Here is a 20,344-nt window from a genome sequence, read left to right on the forward strand (position 1 = left end):
GAGGCCAAAGATGCCCACCAAAAAAAAGAGGCTACTATCTTTTTCCACACTTGTGCTTCATATTAAGCACCATGATCTTCATGATTGAGAGTCTCTCATTTTGTCACCACCATATAGCTAGTGGGAAATTTTCATTATATAACTTGGCTTGTATATTCCAATGATAGGCTTCCTCGAAATTGCCTTAGGTCTTCGTGAGCAAGCAAGTTGGATGCGCACCCACTAGTTTTCTTTAAGAGCTTTCACATACTCTTAGCTCTAGTGCATCATTTGTATGGCAATCCCTACTCATTCATGTTGATATCTATTGATGAGCATATCCATAGCTCGTTGATATGCCTAGTCAATGTGACCATCTTCTCCTTGTTTACCTTGCAACCTCCACCACACTGCATTCCACTTATAGTGCTAAAACCATGGCTCACGCTCATGTATTGCGTGAGAGTTGAAAAAGTTTGAGAAAGTAAAGGTGTGAAAACAATTACTTGGCCAATACCGAGGTTGTGCATGATTTAAATTCGTTGTGCAAGGATGATAGAGCATAGCCAGACTGTATGATTTTGTAGAGATAACTTTCATTCGGCCTTGTTATTTTGAAAGTTCATGATTACCTTGCTAGTTTGCTTGAAGTATTATTGTCTCCACGTCAATAGCAAACTATTGTTTTGAATCTAATGGATCTGAACATTCACGTCACATAAGAGGAGTTACAAAGGACATCTATGCTAGGTAGCATGAAAGCATCAAAAATTCATTCTTTATCACTTCCCTACTCGAGGACGAGCAGGAGTTAAGCTTGGGGATGCTTGATACATCTCAAACGTATCTATAATTTTTGATGGTTTCATGCTGTTATCTTGTCAACTTTGGACGTTTTATATACCTTTTATATCTTTTTGGGACTAACTTATTAATTCAGTGCCAAGTGCCAGTTCCTGTTTTTCTGTGTTTTTGACTCTTTTCAGATCTGATTTTGGAACGGAGTCCAAACGGAATAAAATCCCCGAAATGAATTTTTCTAGAACTGAAGAAGATCGGGGGACTTGAGGGCCAAGGCAGGAGGCCCACAGGGAACCCACAAGCCCTGACGCCGCGGCCAGGGGGGCCGCGGCGACCAGGCTTGTGGCCTCCCTGACGCTCCCCTGCCCTAGCTCTTTGGCCTATATATTCCCTAGAAATCTAGAAAAAATCAGGGCATCCATGAAAACACTTTTCCTCCGCCGCAAGCTTCCGTTTCCGCGAGATATCATCTCGAGACCCTTCCCGGTGCCCTACCGGAGGGGACTTTGGAGCTGGATGGCTTCTACATCAACACCATCGCCCCTCCAATGACTCGTGAGTAGTCTACTTCAGACCTACGGGTCCGTAGTTATTAGCTAGATGGCTTCTTCTCTCTCTTGGATCTTCAATACAAAGTTGTCCATGACATTCATGGAGATCTATCCGATGTAATCCTCTTTGGCGGTGTGTTTGTCGAGATCCGATGAATTGTGGATTTGTGATCAGATTATCTATGATTTATATTTGAGTCTTTGCTAATTTCTTATATGCATGATTTGATATCCTTGTAAGTCTCTCCGAGTCTTGGGTTTTGTTTGGCCAACTAGATCTATGATTCTTGCAATGGGAGAAGTGCTTGGTTTTGGGTACATAACGTGCGGTGACCTTTCCCAATGACAGAAGGGGTAGCAAGGCACCCATCGTGTTGTTTCCATCAAGGGTAACAAGATGGTCTTTCATCATAGATTTGAGATTGTCCATCTACATCATGTCATCTTGCTTAAGGCGTTACTCTGTTCTTATGAACTCAATACACTAGATGCATGCTGGATAGTGATCGACGTGTGGAGTAATAGTAGTAGATGCAGAAAGTATCGGTCTACTTGTTTTGGACGTGATGCCTATAGATATGATCATTGCCTTAGATAGCGTCATGACTTTGCGCGGTTCTATCAATTGCTCGACAGTAATTCGTTCACCCACCGTCTACTTGCTTTCAGGAGAGAAGCCACTAGTGAACACTACGGCCCTCGGGTCTATTCAGAACTATCGGCTCCAACTTTGCTTTGTTTACTTTTTGTTTTCAGTTCTCACTTTGCAAACAATCTATAAGGGATTGACAACCCCTTCATAGCGTTCGGTGCAAGCTCTTTGTGTTTGTGCAGGTACTTGTGACTTGACGCGATCCTCCTACTGGCTCGATACCTTGGTTCTCAAATTGAGGGAAATACTTACTGTCGCAGTGCTACATCACCCTTTCCTCTTCAAGGGAACACCAACGCAAGGCTCCAAGGCCGCAGGGGAATCCTTTGCATATTTGCCAAGGAAGTCCCTGTAGGCGTAGCCAGCAGCAGAAGGATTCCTGGCGCCTTTGCCGGGGAAGGTCTTTTGTTGCCGTAGCAGTGGTGGCGCTGTTTCTTGGAAGTCTTGCAAGCAAACCATCTTAACGAGGTCAACAATGGAAGCAGAACTCACATCACAAGATACAGCTACGTCAAAGCAGATTGGCTTTGTCGGCTCTGGAATGACTCACCGGTTGTTGAGAAAACTTTATCGGGCGTTCTTATGAACTGGGACAATCAAACAGTGATCGCCAAAGTGAGTAGTTCAAAGGATAACATGAATCCATCAAGACATGTTGAAAGAAGGTTAAAATCTGATAGGAAAATTGGAAACTTTGAAGTTATTGCATTGGATTATGTGCAAACACCTAAAAATCTGGCAGATCCTTTCACTAAGGGTCTATCACGTAATGTGATAGATAATGCATCGAAGAAGATGGGTATGAGACCCACAATATGAGTTGTTCACAGTGGTAACCTATTCTACGTGATCGGAGATCCCGTGAATTAGATGTGGAAGACAAGATGTTGGTCAACTAAGAGGAGAGTATCCTTACCATTGATAATACCACTCCATGAAGATGCGATACTTTCCTAAACTGCATGACAGATTGACATATATATCTTAATGTGTTCTAAGTAGCTTATTGAAGCAGAGATGTTGTCTTGTAGAACATCTTTTGAAGAACACACCTATATGAGTGTGATTGTTAATGTCGCAATCTATGATAGTAGGGTGATCTCTAGTAAACCCAAAAAGGCCTCAGAGTATGACGCATAAGCTCCACCCGCAGGAAAGTCCCATAGTAGCCTACTATGGGTCAAGGCTCTGTGTGAAGCTAGATACGCATAACACTTCCAGTTCAAGGCATAGTCCATTGTTCAAGTTGCTTACTAGTGTAGCATAGAGTTCTAGGTGAAAGTTGAACTTAAGAGTCTCCACTGCAATCCCGGTATATAAACAGTGTTTTGGAACCAAAGGAAAATTTTGTGTGCCTCTCGGATCTGGTGAGGGATTGCTGGAATTTAACTGCTATGGGCTAGTGCTACTGCGACAACAGACCTTCAATGGTAACGGCGCCAGGAATCCTGCTGCTACGGGCTACGCCTTTAGGGACTTCCTTGGCAAATATGCAAAGGATTTCCCCGCGGCCTTGGAGCCTTGCGTTGGTGTTCCCTTGAAGAGGAATGGGTGATGTAGCACAGCGGCGGTAAGTATTTCCCTCAGTTTGAGAACCAAGGTATTGACCCAGTGGGAGAATTGCGTCAAGTCACAAGTACCTGCACAAACACAAAGAGCTTGCACCCAACACTATGAAGGGGTTGTCAATCCCTTATAGATTGTTTGCAAAGTGATAACTCAAAGCAAAAAGTAAACAAAGCAAAGTAAAAGTGAAAGTGGAGATGATAGTTGTGAATAGACCCGGGGGCCGTAGTGTTCACTAGTGGCTTCTCTCATGAAAGCAAGTAGACGGTGGGTGAACGAATTACTGTCGATCAATTGATAGAACCGCGCAAAGTCATGACGTTATCTATGGCAATGATTATATCTATAGGCATCACGTCCAAAACAAGTAGACCGATACTTTCTGCATCTACTACTAATACTCCACACGTCGACCGCTATCCAGCATGCATCTAGTGTATTAAGTTCATAAGAATAGTGTAACGCCTTAAGCAAGATGACCTGATGTAGATGGACAATCTCAAATCTATGATGAAAGCCCATCTTGTTACCCTTGATGGCAACAACACGATGCGTGCCTTGCTGCCCCTTCTGTCACTGGGAAAGGTCCCCACACGGTATGAACCCAAAACCAAGCACTTCTCCCATTGCAAGAATCATAGATCTAGTTGGCCAAACAAAACCCAAGGCTCGGAGAGACTTACAAGGATATCAAATCATGCATATAACAAATCAGCAAAGACTCAAATATAATTCATAGATAATCTGATCACAAATCCACAATTCATAGGATCTCGACAAACACACTGCCAAAGAGGATTATATCGGATAGATCTCCATGAAGATCATGGAGAACTTTGTATTGAAGATCCAAGAGAGAGAAGAAGCCATCTAGCTACTAACTACGGACCCGTAGGTCTGAAGTGGACTACTCACGAGTCATTGGAGAGGCGATGATGTTGATGTAGAAGCCCTCCAACTCCAAAGTCCCCTCCGGCAGGGCACCTGGAAGGGTCTCCAGATGAGATATCGCGGAAATGGAAACTTGCGGCGGCGGAAAAGTGTTTTCGTGGATGCCCTGATTTTTTCTGGGATTTTAGGGAATATATAGGCGAAAGAGCTAGGGCAGGGGAGCTCCAGGGGAGCACAAGCTTGGTAGCCGCCCCCCTGGTGGCGGCTACAGGGCTTGTTGTAACATCCCAAATTTTGGAATGTTAAAATAATTATTAGATTATTTGTTTGTTTGCTTGAGTGATTGAAACTTGTGTGAAATTTGAAACTTTTCAAAAACTTTTGAATGAGAGGGAATAAAATGACTTTCCCCTTCTCCGATGAATTCAAATTCAATCATTTAAAAGCAAAGAGAGAAGATGACATGATTTCTTCAACTATAAAGAATTTGAACGGAGATATTTGCATTTGAATTCTTTTGCATTTCTATTTGTTTTCTTCGTGCAAGAAATGCCGGGAAATACAGTCTGTCAAACAGAAAAGAGAGGAGGAACATGACCCTCAAACACACGGGCATTTTGAAAGTTATTTGAACCCTAAAACTTAGAGGGTCATTTGAAAGTTATTTGCAAAAGAAAATAAATCTTTTAGGCAATTTTGTGAAAATAATTTTTTCTGAAAATTTTATTTTTGCCGTGGAAAAATACCCATCATTTAGATTTTTATTTTCTGATAATTTTAGTATATAGAAACTCTATATTCCGAGTTGATTTGATTTCCCTTTTATCGTTTTAGTTTCCTAGTTTTGTAAAAGGAAAGAAATCGTGTTTAAATGGAAATAAACGGTGGCCCATTAAGACCTCTCCAAAAAAACTGGCCCAACAAGATCTTCTTCTTCCTATATCTCCTTCCTCACGTGCACTGGACCTTCCTTAGCCATGGACAGAGAAATCCTCACCTCCGGGATTCGCGAAGTTCTTTCCCTCCTAGCCTCTCCCGTCGCCCCTATAAGAAGGCCCCGGTCCTCCTCGTTCCATTCCCGTTGGAACCGCCGCCTCTCCCCACCTCCTCCTCCCCCTGTGGACCTCGCTGGAGTCGGCCACAGGAACTCGCCGGTGACTTTCCCCATCGCCCCTGCACCCCCTCCCCACCCCGCCGACTTTCCCCATCGCCCCTGCACCTCCTCCACCACCCCACCCCGTCGCCCCCCCCCTGCATCCCTCCCCACCCCGCCGAGAACTCCTGCCAGGAGCTCTTCGCCAGGAGCGACACCCCATCGCCCCCCCCCCTGCAGGTCCCTCCCCTCCCTGGAGCCTTGCCGCCACTCCCCTCGTCGCCACCCCCCTCCACCGCCCCCCCCTGCCACCCCACCCCCACCCCCCGCCGGCGACCCCACCCCGCCGGAGCTCCCCATCGCCGGAGCAGCCCCTGCTGTGTTCATCCACGGGAGGTAACTCCTCCTTTCCTTCCTTTTTTTTCTTTTACTTGTTTTGTTTTTTTTGTATTGTGTAGTTTTACCGTTAGATATAGATCCAACCGTGTACATTAAAAAGCAGTTACCCCTTCGGTCTTTTAGATAAAACCGATCGGTTTTTCTTTCACTTAAGTTTAGGCGAAGCGAATTAGTTAAATAGCGGCCGTTTGTTAGTTTTCCCCGCAGCACTCACCCCCTTAGCCAATCAGAGAGCGCCACGTGGACCCCCTTGTCCACAAATCAGTTTTTCCTTTTTCTGTTTTAATTCCAAAACAGAGAGAGTTTCAATTTTCTTTTGCTCATAACTTTTGATCCACAACTCCAATGGAGTTGATTGTTTATCCAGTAGATCACAATTTTTTTTAGTTTTTAAAAACATATAATTTGTCTATGTTTGAAATTTTAAAATTTGAATTAGATCAGATTTAGTTTAAACCTTGTTTTGCTTATTCCAGGAGTTTAAAAATAGCTTTTAATTTGATTCCTTTTTCTACTGATCACTAGTGATCTTATTTATCAGTGGTAAAAATTTCAGATTTGTTTGAGTATTTTAACTTATGGTTTCTTGTGAAAAAATTTCTGTTTCACCTCTTTTAGGATTATGACTAATTCCTTTTCTATAATTGCTTTTAAAATATTTTCTTTATTATTTCAGAAAGATTATGTTTAGTTTCTGTTAGTTAACAGTAGTTTTGCAACAAGTTTTTATTTTATTTTTTATTTGCTATCATGAAATCAATTCTAGTTCCTTAGTAACTTGCAATTGGTTTCTCCACTGTTTCAAATCCCGTTTGGAAATACTTTCAAATAGTTTTGTGAAAAATACGCTATTTTATCTTAGCTAAATTTTATATCTTAGTTCCTTGTTTTTATTTTCTGTTAGACAAAAACCATTTAGTGTTTGATGTAGTAGAAGACTCCTAACTTTAGTGAAGTTTCTTTCGGATTCTTATTCGCTCTCTCTTTTGTTTTGATTGCTAGAATGATTGCTAGTATGAGTGCTTCTATGAATGATATGTTTGTTATATAGATTTCATCGGAGAGTGACGAGTAGTCTATCAAGTTATTTCTCGAGAAATTCTTCTTCGTCAACATCACCAGGCAAGTCACTTTGATCATACTATCACCTATGTTTTATGCATCGTAGTTCTACCATCCTATGACCAATTGCATGCTGGTTAGGTACTTCGAAATTCTAGTAAAGGTTGTAGTATCATGTGGTAGGCACACAACAACCCCGATACTTGGCCCCGGGACGACAAATTTCATATTGCTATGCTTGAGTAGACGGGATTTCGGTTCAGTGCATAACACAAGTGATGCAAGGTTGATTAAATAATCAAGACCGGTTAAGACAAGATTTTCAAGACCCCGGACGCAATGCAACTCTGGGTGTAGGACGGTTGATCGGCTCCCTGGAGAACCCAGTGGATGACCCGGGATGCTGGAGAGGCCATGACATCCTGCGGAAAGCTTCACCCAGGCTCAAAGAGACGGACGGATATTTTCAAGACCCAAGGCTTACCTGCACAGCTACAAGTCATTATGGGCTCTGGCTTGGTTGGACAACGCGGCGACTCTGGACAGGCGGTGCTAGCAAATGTAGAAGAACGGTAGGTATGGAAGGGCACCAACACGGATTCAGAGCGACCCGTTGAAAGACCATGTTTTGATCATCCGGTCTTCAAACACCCTGAAGTGCGAGGACATACACGGAGGCGATCAAATCTTGTGGGGAACGTGTGCAAAACTCTGCAGAGTACTCAAACCTAATCGATTAGCCGTGTCCACGGTCATGGACAACTTGAACCAAAGGAACTGAAGTTATCTGGATTTCTCAACACCATTAAATATATTTGATGAGGGTAATTATTGACAACTCGGGTACGAGAACTGGTTGGCGGAACCATCTCGTTAACAACCAACAATGTAGTAACATTTTGCTTTTTTTAGCCCTCTCTTGATGTAGGAGAAAACTTGCTTTTCGCTAAATACTTATAGCCCCACCTGCCATATATGCATATAGTATAGATGACATTTTACCCCCTCTCTTATGTGACTTGCCGGCATATTCAATATGCTGACCTACACGGCTGCAACGTCATATGTTGCAGATATTTTTCTTCGACGAGTAAGAGTACGATTCAGGGTTACGGTCTACACTCAACTTGCCGTTGGTGTTTATTGGGACTCCACTCCCTTGACTGCTTCCGCTGAAATAATTAAGGTATATATCAGTTTTACGCTATTTACATGTGATTGCACTTTGATATATTCATTGATGTACTGTGTGTGCCAGCATACTGATCCAGGATGGCACAGAAACACAGAGGCTTGACTCGTCTTGAGTCGGGTCGCTACAGAAATGGTATCAGAGCACATGTTGACTGTAGGACGTGACCCCTAGAAACTGGAAATCCCTTAGGGAAGAATCTCTCAAAAAAAATTATTTTCAAGAACATCCTTTACTTCTCATCCCTTCTGATTTCATCAAATGCTCCCTCTCACCTCAAATAGTTATACAATCCCCTTACCACTTTGACCTCATGCAGAATCAACGGAGTTCTACTTCAAAGTAAAGAGGATTTCACCATGCATTTGAAGAATTGAAGCTACACCAATTGAAGACTCTCAAGACCCGAAGAACTCGAAGACCCCGAAACGTTCCAATGTTTACTAGAAGTCCAAACCCCAATTATATACCCATGTTAGTTATGATGATTTGTGAGCCGTCATTGGTGTGTGATTTCCGACGGCCACAACTAAAACCTACTCTCAAAAATATTGTTTGTATTGTGTGTATCTCCCTCCCTCTCTTACCCGTCTCATCCCCAAAACCTCAACCCTACCAGATGGAGTATGAAGCTGGACTTGTAGTCTCTGGACCAATGACCCAGCTGGAAGCTGAAATATGGATTCAGAACATGGAGAACCACTTTGGGAGCAACTTGATCTCAAGGAAGTATGAAGTGGAACACGCTCTTCAGTATTTTACCCAAAATGCTGCTATGTGGTGGAAAATGCACCATGCCATACAAGGATTTAGTGGAGCAGAAACTTGGGACGTATTCAAGAAGACTCTGTGAAGATCCCGTCTTATTCAGAAGTGCTATGACAATACGAAGGAGAAGACTTGTGCATGCAAGATCTGTGGAGAAATAGGACACACTCAGGAAGAACACAAGCATGGATGCACTCATTGTGAAGAAAATCACCCAGCTGAGGAGTGCCCAAGTAGTCAGGTGACTTGTTTCATTTGTGAAGGAACCACCCACTACCCAGCTCAGTGTCACATTTACCCCAAGGTGCAACAAGTTGTCAAGCAGCAGAAAGAAGCAGTGACGGAAACCCTCAAGAAGAAGATTCTAGAAGGACCAGTGATGAACGAAAATATTGAAGACCCTGATGGACAAGGTCTGACCAGATTTTTCTCCAATGCATGCTACTCATGTGGAGAAGAAGGACATTATTCACAGGATTGCACGAAGAGAAGCCAAGAGTATCTGGGAAACTTCCCGACGGAAAAAGTGGAGTTTGATCCACTTGAAATAGAAGAACTGGCCAAAATGAAGGAGTCGAGAAAGAAGAAAAAATACCCTCGGAAGAGCCAAATCTCTGCAGATATAGACCTGAGTCATGTCAGATGTTACCAGTTTATGGAATTTTGCCACCACAAATACATGTGCTCAGGAAGGAAGCCGGAAATCCAAGGAGCAAAAGCAAAAGCTAAGAAGCCTCGAGACTTGTCAGAACTCATTTGCTTTCGTTGCAAGGAAGCAGGACATTTTGCTAGTGATTGTCCGCAAAGGAAGAAAGCTAGAATGGAGTAGTTAAGTTTTGACCAGGGCAATAAGTGTGATCCGAAGCACTCTTGTTTTTCATTGAGATCATGGAGTGAAATTTTTGTAAAAGAAGTCCTTGAGATTGTAATAACATCATGAATAAATGGAAATTATTGTCTCGTGATTGTCTATGTTGAAACGGTATGCGTTGTTTCTCTACGAGCAAAGATCTCTGAACACTTATGAGGATAAGAGAAATATGGTCTATGTAGGCATAAGTATAATTCATTTAAGTGTGGTAGTAATCGGTAAACCCACAGGATCCATTGAGTAGGAGTGTACCATGATTACCAAGGAGGCATATACATTCCTCTGAGTACCTATTTACTGACACCTGCAGATGCCAACTCTCTACGAGTCATTCCTCAAGGGCCCAGAAACGATCATGACCCTGACCAGTGATCATGATTACCCGAAAATCCTGAAGGACATGATGAAGCACATTCATCTTGAAGGAGATGCAGTCTACAAAGGCTACCCATTCATGGAAAATGGAGTGGAGCTTTGGTACGTGGAAGTATACCTCCACCATGTGAAAGGAGTTTGTCCAAAGACTATGGGGAAATACTTTTTCATTTCACGTGTACCACGAGCAACCTTCTTTGACGCTGTTCATGAAGCTGCCATGGAAGCCATACGTCAGATTGGAGAAATACTTGAAGCAAGACTCCGTCATACCCAGGAATACCTGAGTGAAGTGCATGCGGAGATGATGGAGATGAAGCTCATGACCACCATGATGAAGCAAAAAATGGATGATTTCAAGGAGAACATTGGAAAGTTCTAGTGGAACTAAAGTACCTCCAAGAGAGACGAATGAATAATGTTGGCAGAAATGCTCGACCATACCGAACAATGTGGATGGCAGCATTTGTAATAAATTACTTTTGAGTTGGATTTTTGAAGAAAGCAAGGATGTAATAAAGGATTGATTATGAAATGAATATGATTTATGAAAGAAGCTATGATGGATCAGCAAACGTTTTCTTAGGAACATACGAAAGCCAGAGAGTTACGAAGATACGATAGATGTTTTGTTCAGCTTGCAGAACCAATGGATTATCCGAACTTCGTTCGTGGACAAGAGAAATTCTGCAACGCTTGTGAGGATGCCCAAGTGTTAGAATACGAGATTCACTAAGCCTTATACAAGGTAATGATTTCAGTGCGACATGGCTTGGCCACCATGACGACTTACTCTTATCATTCTCTTGCTATTCGGAAAGGTAAATTTGAGAGACTTACCCATAGAGAGAGACGACGTTCTTTGAAGCTTTTGTTTAAGCCTTAGAATGGTATGATGAAAGCCCCATGTACATGACATTTGTTGTCACGCGTAGGAAATTTTACGGTGAGGATGAAGACAAGACCCCTCTCTCTGCAGGATAACCACAAATGGTAGACCACCATGAGAATCATCGATAGGTTAGTTAGAATTGATCACGAGACTGTCAGTTAAAGAAGACCCAGTAACGGAAGAAGCTTATATCAACGGAAGAACCCTCTTTTTTGATGGAGACATTTTGAATATAATGGAAGATATGAAGACTGTGAGGAGTCAGATGCGAAAACCCCAGAGGATTGTTAAAATCTTAAGGGACCAGTACCTCTCATTTTAAGTGTGGTAGCATCCCGCTTTGCCGGAGGTTGGATTTGTTCGAAGACCCCCAAACTCTAACCTTTATTTCTAGCCTCTTCGAATCTCGAGGACGAGATTCATTTTAAGTGTGGTAGGTTTGTAACATCCCAAATTTTGGAATCTTAAAATAATTATTAGATTGTTTGTTTGTTTGCTTGAGTGATTGAACTTGTGTGAAATTTGAAACTTTTCAAAAACTTTTGAATGAGAGGGAATAAAATGACTTTCCCCTTCTCCGGTGAATTCAAATTCAATCATTTAAAAGCAAAGAGAGAAGATGACATGATTTCTTCAACTATAAAGAATTTGAACGGAGATATTTGCATTTGAATTCTTTTGCATTTCTATTTGTTTTCTTCGTGCAAGAAATGCCGAGAAATACATTCTGTCAAACAGAAAAGAGAGGAGGAACATGACCCTCAAACACACGGGGATTTTGAAAGTTATTTGAACCCTAAAACTTAGAGGGTCATTTGAAAATTATTTGCAAAAGAAAATAAATCTTTTAGGCAATTTTGTGAAAATAATTTTTTCTGAAAATTTTATTTTTGACGTGGAAAAAAGCCCATCATTTAGATTTTATTTTTCTGATAATTTTAGTATATAGAAACTCTATATTCCGAATTGATTTGATTTCCCTTTTATCGTTTTGGTTTCCTAGTTTTGAAAAAGGAAAGAAATCGTGTTTAAATGGAAATAACGGTGGCCCATTAAGACCTCTCCAAAAAACTGGCCCAACAAGATCTTCTTCTTCCTCTATCTCCTTCCTCACGTGCAGTGGACCTTCCTTTGCCATGGACAGAGAAATCCTCACCTCCAGGATTCGCGAAGTTCTTTCCCTCCTAGCCTCTCCCGTCGCCCCTATAAGAAGGCCCCGGTCCTCCTCGTTCCATTCCCGTTGGAACCGCCGCCTCTCCCCACCTCCTCCTCCCCCTGTGGACCTCTCCGGAGTCGGCCACAGGAACTCGCCGGCGACTTTCCCCATCGCCCCTGCACCCCCTCCCCACCCCGCCGACTTTCCCCATCGCCCCTGCACCTCCTCCACCACCCCACCCCGTCGGCCCCCCCTTCATCCCTCCCCACCCCGCCGAGAACTCCTGCCAGGAGCTACACCCCGTCGGCCCCCCCTACAGGTCCCTCCCCTCCCTGGAGCCTCGTCGCCACCCCCCTCCACACCCCCCCCCCCCCGCCGGCGACCCCACCCCGCCGGAGCTCCCCATCGCCGGAGCAGCCCCTGCTGTGTTCATCCACGGGAGGTAACTCCTCCTTTCCTTCCTTTTTTTTCTTTTACTTGTTTTGTTTTTTTTTGTATTCTGTAGTTTTACCATTAGATCTAGATCCAACAGTGTACATTAAAAAGCAGTTACCCCTTCGGTCTTTTAGATAAAACCGATCGGTTTTTCTTTCACTTAAGTTTAGCCGAAGCGAATTAGTTAAATAGCGGTCGTTTGTTAGTTTTCCCCGCAGCACTCACCCCCTTAGCCAATCAGAGAGCGCCACGTGGACCCCCTGTCCACAAATCAGTTTTTCCTTTTTCTGTTTTAATTCCAAAAATGAGAGAGTTTCAATTTTCTTTTGATCATCACTTTTGATCCAAAACTCCAATGGAGTTGATTGTTTTTCCAGTAGATCACAATTTTTCTGTAGTTTTTAAAAACATATAATTTGTCTATGTTTGAAATTTTCAAATTTGAATTAGATCAGATTTAGTTTAAACCTTGTTTTGCTTATTCCAGGAGTTTAAAAATAGCTTTTAATTTGATTCCTTTTGCTACTAATCACTAGTGATCTTATTTATCAGTGGTAAAAATTTCAGATTTGTTTGAGTACTTTAACTTATGGTTTCTTGTGAAACAATTTCTGTTTCACCTCTTTTAGGATTATGACTAATTCCTTTTCTATAATTGCTTTTAAAATATTTTCTTTATTATTTCAGAAAGATTATGTTTAGTTTCTGTTAGTTAAAAGTAGTTTTGCAACAAGTTTTTATTTTATTTTTTATTTGCTATCATGAAATCAATTCTAGTTCCTTAGTAACTTGCAATTGGTTTCTCCACTATTTCAAATCCCGTTTGGAAATACTTTCAAATAGTTTTGTGAAAAATACGCTATTTTATCTTAGCTAAATTTTATATCTTAGTTCCTTGTTTTTATTTTCTGTTAGACAAAAACCATTTAGTGTTTGATGTAGTAGAAGACTCCTAACTTTAGTGAAGTTTCTTTCGGGTTCTTATTCGCTCTCTCTTTTGTTTTGATTGCTAGAATGATTGCTAGTATGAGTGCTTATGTGAATGATATGTTTGTTATATAGATTTCGTCGGAGAGTGATGAGTAGTCTATCAAGTTATTTCTCGAGAAATTCTTCTTCGTCAACATCACCAGGCAAGTCACTTTGATCATACTATCACCTATGTTTTATGCATCGTAGTTCTACCATCCTATGCCCAATTGCATGCTGCTTAGGTACTTGGAAATTTTAGTAAAGGTTGTAGTATCATGTGGTAGGCACACAACAACCCCGATACTTGGCCCCGGGACGACAAATTTCATATTGCTATGCTTGAGTAGACGGGATTTCAGTTGAGTGCATAACACGAGTGATGCAAGGTTGATTAAATAATCAAGACCGGTTAAGACAAGATTTTCAAGACCCCGGACGCAATGCAACTCTGGGTGAAGGACGGTTGATCGGCTCCCTGGAGAACCCAGTGGATGACCCAGGATGCTGGAGAGGCCATGACATCCTGCGGAAAGCTTCACCCAGGCTCAAAGAGACGGACGGATATTTTCAAGACCCAAGGCTTACCTGCACAGCCACAAGTCATTATGGGCTCTGGCTTGGTTGGACAACGCGGCGACTCTGGACAGGCGGTGCTAGCAGATGTAGAAGAACGGTAGGTATGGATGGGCACCGACAGGGATTCAAAGGGACCCATTGAAAGACCATGTTTTGATCATCCGGTCTTCAAACACCCTGAAGTGCGAGGACATACACGGAGGTGATCAAATCTTGTGGGGAATGTGTGCAAAACTCTGCAGAGTACTCAAACCTAATTGATTAGCCGTGTCCAAGGTCATGGACAACTTGAGCCAAAGGAACTGAAGTTATCTGGATTTCTCAACACCATTAAATATATTTGATGAGGGTAATTATTGACAACTCGGGTATGAGAACTGGTTGGCGGAACCATCTCGTTAACAACCAACAATGTAGTAACATTTTGCTTTTTTAGCCCTCTCTTGATGTAGGAGAAAACTTGCTTTTCGCTAAAAACTTATAGCCCCACCTGCCATATATGCATATAGTATAGATGACATTTTACCCCCTCTCTTATGTGACTTGCCGGCTTATTCAATATGCTGACCTACACGGCTGCAACGTCATATGTTGCAGATATTTTTCTTCGACGAGTAAGAGTATGATTCAGGGTTACAGTCTACACTCAACTTGCCATTGGTGTTTATTGGGACTCCACTCCCTTGACTGCTTCCGCTGAAATAATTAAGGTATATATCAGTTTTACGCTATTTACATGTGATTGCACTTTGATATATACATTGAGGTACTGTGTGTGCCAGCATACTGATCCAGGGATGGCACAGAAACACAGAGGCTTGACTCGTCTTGAGTTGGCTCGCTACACTTGTGGCCCCCCTGTGGCTCTCCTGCCTTGGCCCTCATGTCCCCCGATCTTCTTCTGTTCTGGAAAAAATTATTTCGGGGATTTTATTCCGTTTAGACTCCGTTCCAAAATCAGATCTGAAAAGAGTCAAAAACACAGGAAAAAACAGGAACTGGCACTTGGCACTGAATTAATAAGTTAGTCCCAAAAAAGATATAAAAGGTACATAAAACATCCAAAGTTGACAAGATAACAGCATGAAACCATCAAAAATTATAGATACGTTTGAGATGTACCAAGCATCTCCAAGCTTAACTCCTGCTCGTCGTCGAGTAGGGATGTGATAAAGAATGAATTTTTGATGCTTTCATGCTACCTAGCATAAATGTCCTTTGTAACTCCGCTTATGTGACGTCAATGTTCATATCCATTAGATTCAAAACAATAGTTTACTATTGATGTGGAGACAATAATACTTCAAGCAAAATAGCAAGGCAATCATGAACTTTCAAAATAACGAGGCCAAAAGAAAGTTATCCCTACAAAATCATATAGTCTGGCTATCCTCTATCATCCTTGCACAACGAATTTAAATCATGCACAACCTCGGTATTGGCCAAGTAATTGTTTTCACACCTTTACTTCCTCAAACTTTTTCAACTCCCACGCAATAGATGAGCGTGAGCCATGGTTTTAGCACTATAAGTGGAATGGAGTGTGGTGTAGGTTGCAAGACAAACAAGGAGAAGATGGTCACATTAACTAGGCATATCAATGAGCTATGGAGATGCTCATCAATAAATATCAAAGTGAATGAGTAGGGATTGCCATACAAATGATGCACTAGAGCTAAGAGTATGTGAAAGCTCTTAAAGAAAACTACTGGGTGTGCATCCAACTTGCTTGCTCACGAAGACCTAAGGAAAATTTGAATAAGCCTATCATTGGAATATACAAGCCAAGTTATATAATGAAAATTTCCCACTAGCTGTATGGTGGTGACAAAATGAGAGACTCTCAATCATGAAGATCATGGTGCTTAATAAGCACAAGTGTGGAAGGATAGTAGCATTCTCCCTTCTCTCTTTTTCTATCATTTTTTTGGTGGGCTCTTTGGCCTCTTTTATTTTATTTTTTTATTTTTTTATTTTTTATTTGGTGGGCATCTTTGGCCTCTTTTTGTAAATGGGCTTCGCTGGCCTCTTTTATTTCCTCACATGGGACAATGCTCCATCAATGATGATCATCACACTTACAACTCAAAACATAGAGCAATGATGACTCTATATGGAATGCCTTCGGTAGTGTATAGTGACAATGATCTAGCATGGCATAGACATTAATGGAAACATGATGCTAGCTATCTTACGATCATGCAATGGCAATGTAGAAGCTGTGGCACATGTCATGGTGGTAGTTGCATGGCAATATATCTCAGAATGGCTTTGAAAAAGACATAGTAGGTAGGTATGATGGCTGTTTTGAGGGAGGCTATATGGTGGGTTTTGTGCACTGGCGAAAGAAGATAGTGATGGTGGAAGGTGAAAGTGCATCTAAACCATGGACTCAACATTAGTCATCAAGAACTCATATACTTGTTGCAAAAGTTTAGTAGTCATCGAAACAAAGCATTCAACGCATACTCTTAGGGGAAGGGTTGGTAGGTATAAACCATCGCGCGATCCCGACCGCCACACAAAGGATGACAATCAATAGACTAATCATGCTCAGACTTCATCACATAGCAGTTCACCATACGTGCATGCTACGGGAATCACTAACTTCAACACAAGTATTTCTAGATCCACAACACCATACTAACATAACTTAAATATTACCACAACCACATCTCAAAACTAATTGAGAGGAATCAAACTTCTCTAACTATTCAATGCACATGGAGATGGAAGTTTTCATATCCCTTTGGATAACTACCCCTTTTGAGACTACTTTCATAGCATAGATCAACTACCAAGCCACGCGCTTCCGTGCTCTAAAAGATATAAGTGAAACACACAGAGCAAAATCAACTAGCTCAAAAGATATAAGTGAAGCACATGTGAGCTGAATTGTCTAACCAAAGGATATAAGTGAAGCTCAACAAAATCATGGTGAGTGCATGTATCTCTCTCTCTAGGTATGCAGCAAGGAAGGTTGTGACACAACAAAAATAAAAGACTCCTACGATACAAGACGCTCCAAGCAAAACACATAACATGTGGTGAATAAAAATATAGCCCCAAGTAACGTTACTGATGGATTGAAGACGAAAGAGGGGATGCCTTTCTGGGGCATCCCCAAGCTTAGGCTTTTACGGCATCCTTGAATAAACTTGGGGTGCCTTGGGCATCCCCAAGCTTGAGCTCTTGCCCTCTTTATCTCTTTGTCCATAAGAACTTCACCCAAAACTTGAAAACTTCACAACACGAAACTTAAACAGAAACTCGTGATATCATTAGTATAAGAAAGCAAACCACCACTTCCTTAGGTACTGTAGCAAATTTAAATTCTACTTATGTTGATGTTGGGTTACTGTATTTTCAATGTTCCATGGCTAATACCCCCCGATACTATCCATAGTTTCATCAAAATAAGCAACCAACTCAACAAAAACATAATCTGTTAACAGCAGACCAGTCTGTAGAAATCTGTATACTTCGTATACTTATGGTACTTCAAAAATTCTGAACAATTACGACAGTCTGAAGAATTTGCGTAGCAATCAGCAGCAAAAAGAATAAACTCAAAATCTCATACAGAAAAAAAATAAAAATTCTTTTCGTGAGCAGAAAGTTTCTGTCTTTTCCAGCATGACAAAACGATCATCCCCAAGACTAATCATAATGGTTTCACTTGGCACAAACGCAAAAAGAAACACAAAAAACACAATCATAACAGAATTATTAAAATTTGGAAAACACAAAATAGAAAGAAAAAGGATAGATTCGTTGGGTTGCCTCCCAACAAGCGCTATTGTTTAACGCCCTTAGCTAGGCAAAAGGTGATGGGATCACGTATAGTCATCTTTGGTGCTCAAACCATAAGTAGCCCTCATCATAGATTCATAAGGCAATCTTATTTTCTTTCTAGGAAAATGCTCCGTTCCCTTCTTTAGAGGAAATTGAAATCTAATATTCCCTTCCTTCATATCGATGATAGCACCAATAGTCCTTAGGAAAGGTCTACCAAGAATAATGGGACATGAAGGATTGCAATCTATGTCAAGTACAATTAAATCCACGGGTACATAGTTCTTATTTGCAACAATAAGAACATCATCGATCCTTCCCAAGGGTTTCTTGACAGTAGAATCCGCAAGATGCAAATTAAGAGAACACTCTTCAATCTCATGAAAACCAAGAATTTCACATACAGACTTTGGAAACGCGGAAACACTAGCACCCAAATCACACAAAGCATTGCATTCATAGTTTTTTTTTTTATTTTGATAGTAGGTTCCCACTCATCATGAAGTTTTCTAGGTATAGATACTTCTAATTCGAGTTTCTCTTCAAGAGATTTCATCATAGCATCTACGATATGTGCGGTAAAGGCTTTGCTTTGGCTATAAGCATGTGGAGAGTTTGCAATGGATTGCATCAAAGAAATGCATTAAAACAAGGAGCAACTATCATAATTGAATTCCTTGAAATCCAAAGTGGGAGTTTCATTACTACCCAATATTTTGATTTCTTCTACTCCACTCTCCACACCTTTATTATCAAGATAGATGGACTCCGAATCATTGGGGTGTTTTTCAACCAAAGTGGATTCATATCCAGCCCCTTCATCAACAGGTTTGACACGTGAAAACAAAGATTCAAGAGGAGTCGCACCAAGCACTTTAAGATCTTCGTGATTTGCATCACTAGAACGCACCCTTTTAAACCATTCATGCCTAGCGCGAATTTGGGCGGTTCTTTCTTTGATCTCATTCATGGAGACACGCATAGCTTTTAAAGTTTCATACAAGTTGACCTTGGGAGGAGCACATCTAACTTTCAAAGCATCAATATCACAAGACATCCTATCAACGCTCTTAGCCAAATCGTCTATTTTGAGTAGTTTTTCCTCTATGGACGCATTGAAATTTTTTTGAGAGTTGATGAACTCTTTGATATTACTCTCTAAATCAGAGGGTAATTTGTTGTCAATTCCATAAGTGTTGTTGTAGGAATTGCCATAATTGTTAGAGGAGTTACTAGGAAAAGGCCTAGGAACATAGCTTCTTCTAAAAGCATTGTTGTTGCCAAAATTGTTCCTACCAACAAAATTAACGTCCAAACTAGCGTTGCTACTCTCAATTAAGGAAGATAGTGGCATGTCATTAGTATCTAAAGGAGCATTTCTACTAGCAACCAAATTCATCAACTCGTCCATCTTAGCACTAAGCGAGTTAATTTCTTCTATAGCGTGTACCTTTTTGCTAGCAGGTGACCTTTCAGTGTGACACTGAGAGTAGTTGGTCATGATATTGTCTAGGAGTTTTGTAGCGTCTCCTAACGTGATTTCCATGAACGTTCCACCTGAGGCGGAGTCTAAGATATTGCGAGAAGCAAAATTCAAACCAGCGTAAAAGATTTGTATAATTATCCACAAACTCAAGCCATGAGCGGGACAATTTCTAATCATTGACTTCATCCTCTCCCAAGATTGTGTAACGTGTTCATGATCAAGTTGCTTGAAATTCATGATATCGTTACGTAGAGAGATAATCTTAGCCGGCGGAAAATACTTGGATATGTAAGCATCTTTGCACTTATCCCAATAATCGATACTATTTTTAGGCAGATGAAAACCAAGTTTTTGCGCGATCTCGCAACGAGAAAGGAAAAAGCTTCAACTTAATCACGTCATTATCCACATCTCTTTTCTTTTGCATATCGCAAAGTTCAATGAAGGTATTGAGATGGGATGCGGCATCTTCACTAGGAAGGCCAGAGAATTGCTCTTTCATAACAAGATTCAGCAAGGCAGCGTTGATTTCATACGATTCCACACTAGTGGCGGGAGCAATCGGAGTACTAATAAAATCATTATTATTGGTACTCGAGAATTCACAAAGTTTGGTGTTTTCAGCCATGATGACTTCAACAAACCAACAAGAACACAAGCAAGCAAGAAAACCGGCAAAGGAAAACGGCAAAAGGCAAAAGAAAACGGCAAAGGAGAAAGGCAAATGAAAATGACAAATGTGAAGTGGGGGAGAGGAAAACGAGAGGCAACTGGCAAAAAAGGTAAATGCAAGAGATGAGTTTGTGACACCTACTTGGATAGATCTTGACTT

This window comes from Hordeum vulgare, chromosome 1H (assembly GCF_904849725.1).
Source record: "Hordeum vulgare subsp. vulgare chromosome 1H, MorexV3_pseudomolecules_assembly, whole genome shotgun sequence".
NCBI lineage: Eukaryota > Viridiplantae > Streptophyta > Magnoliopsida > Poales > Poaceae > Hordeum > Hordeum vulgare.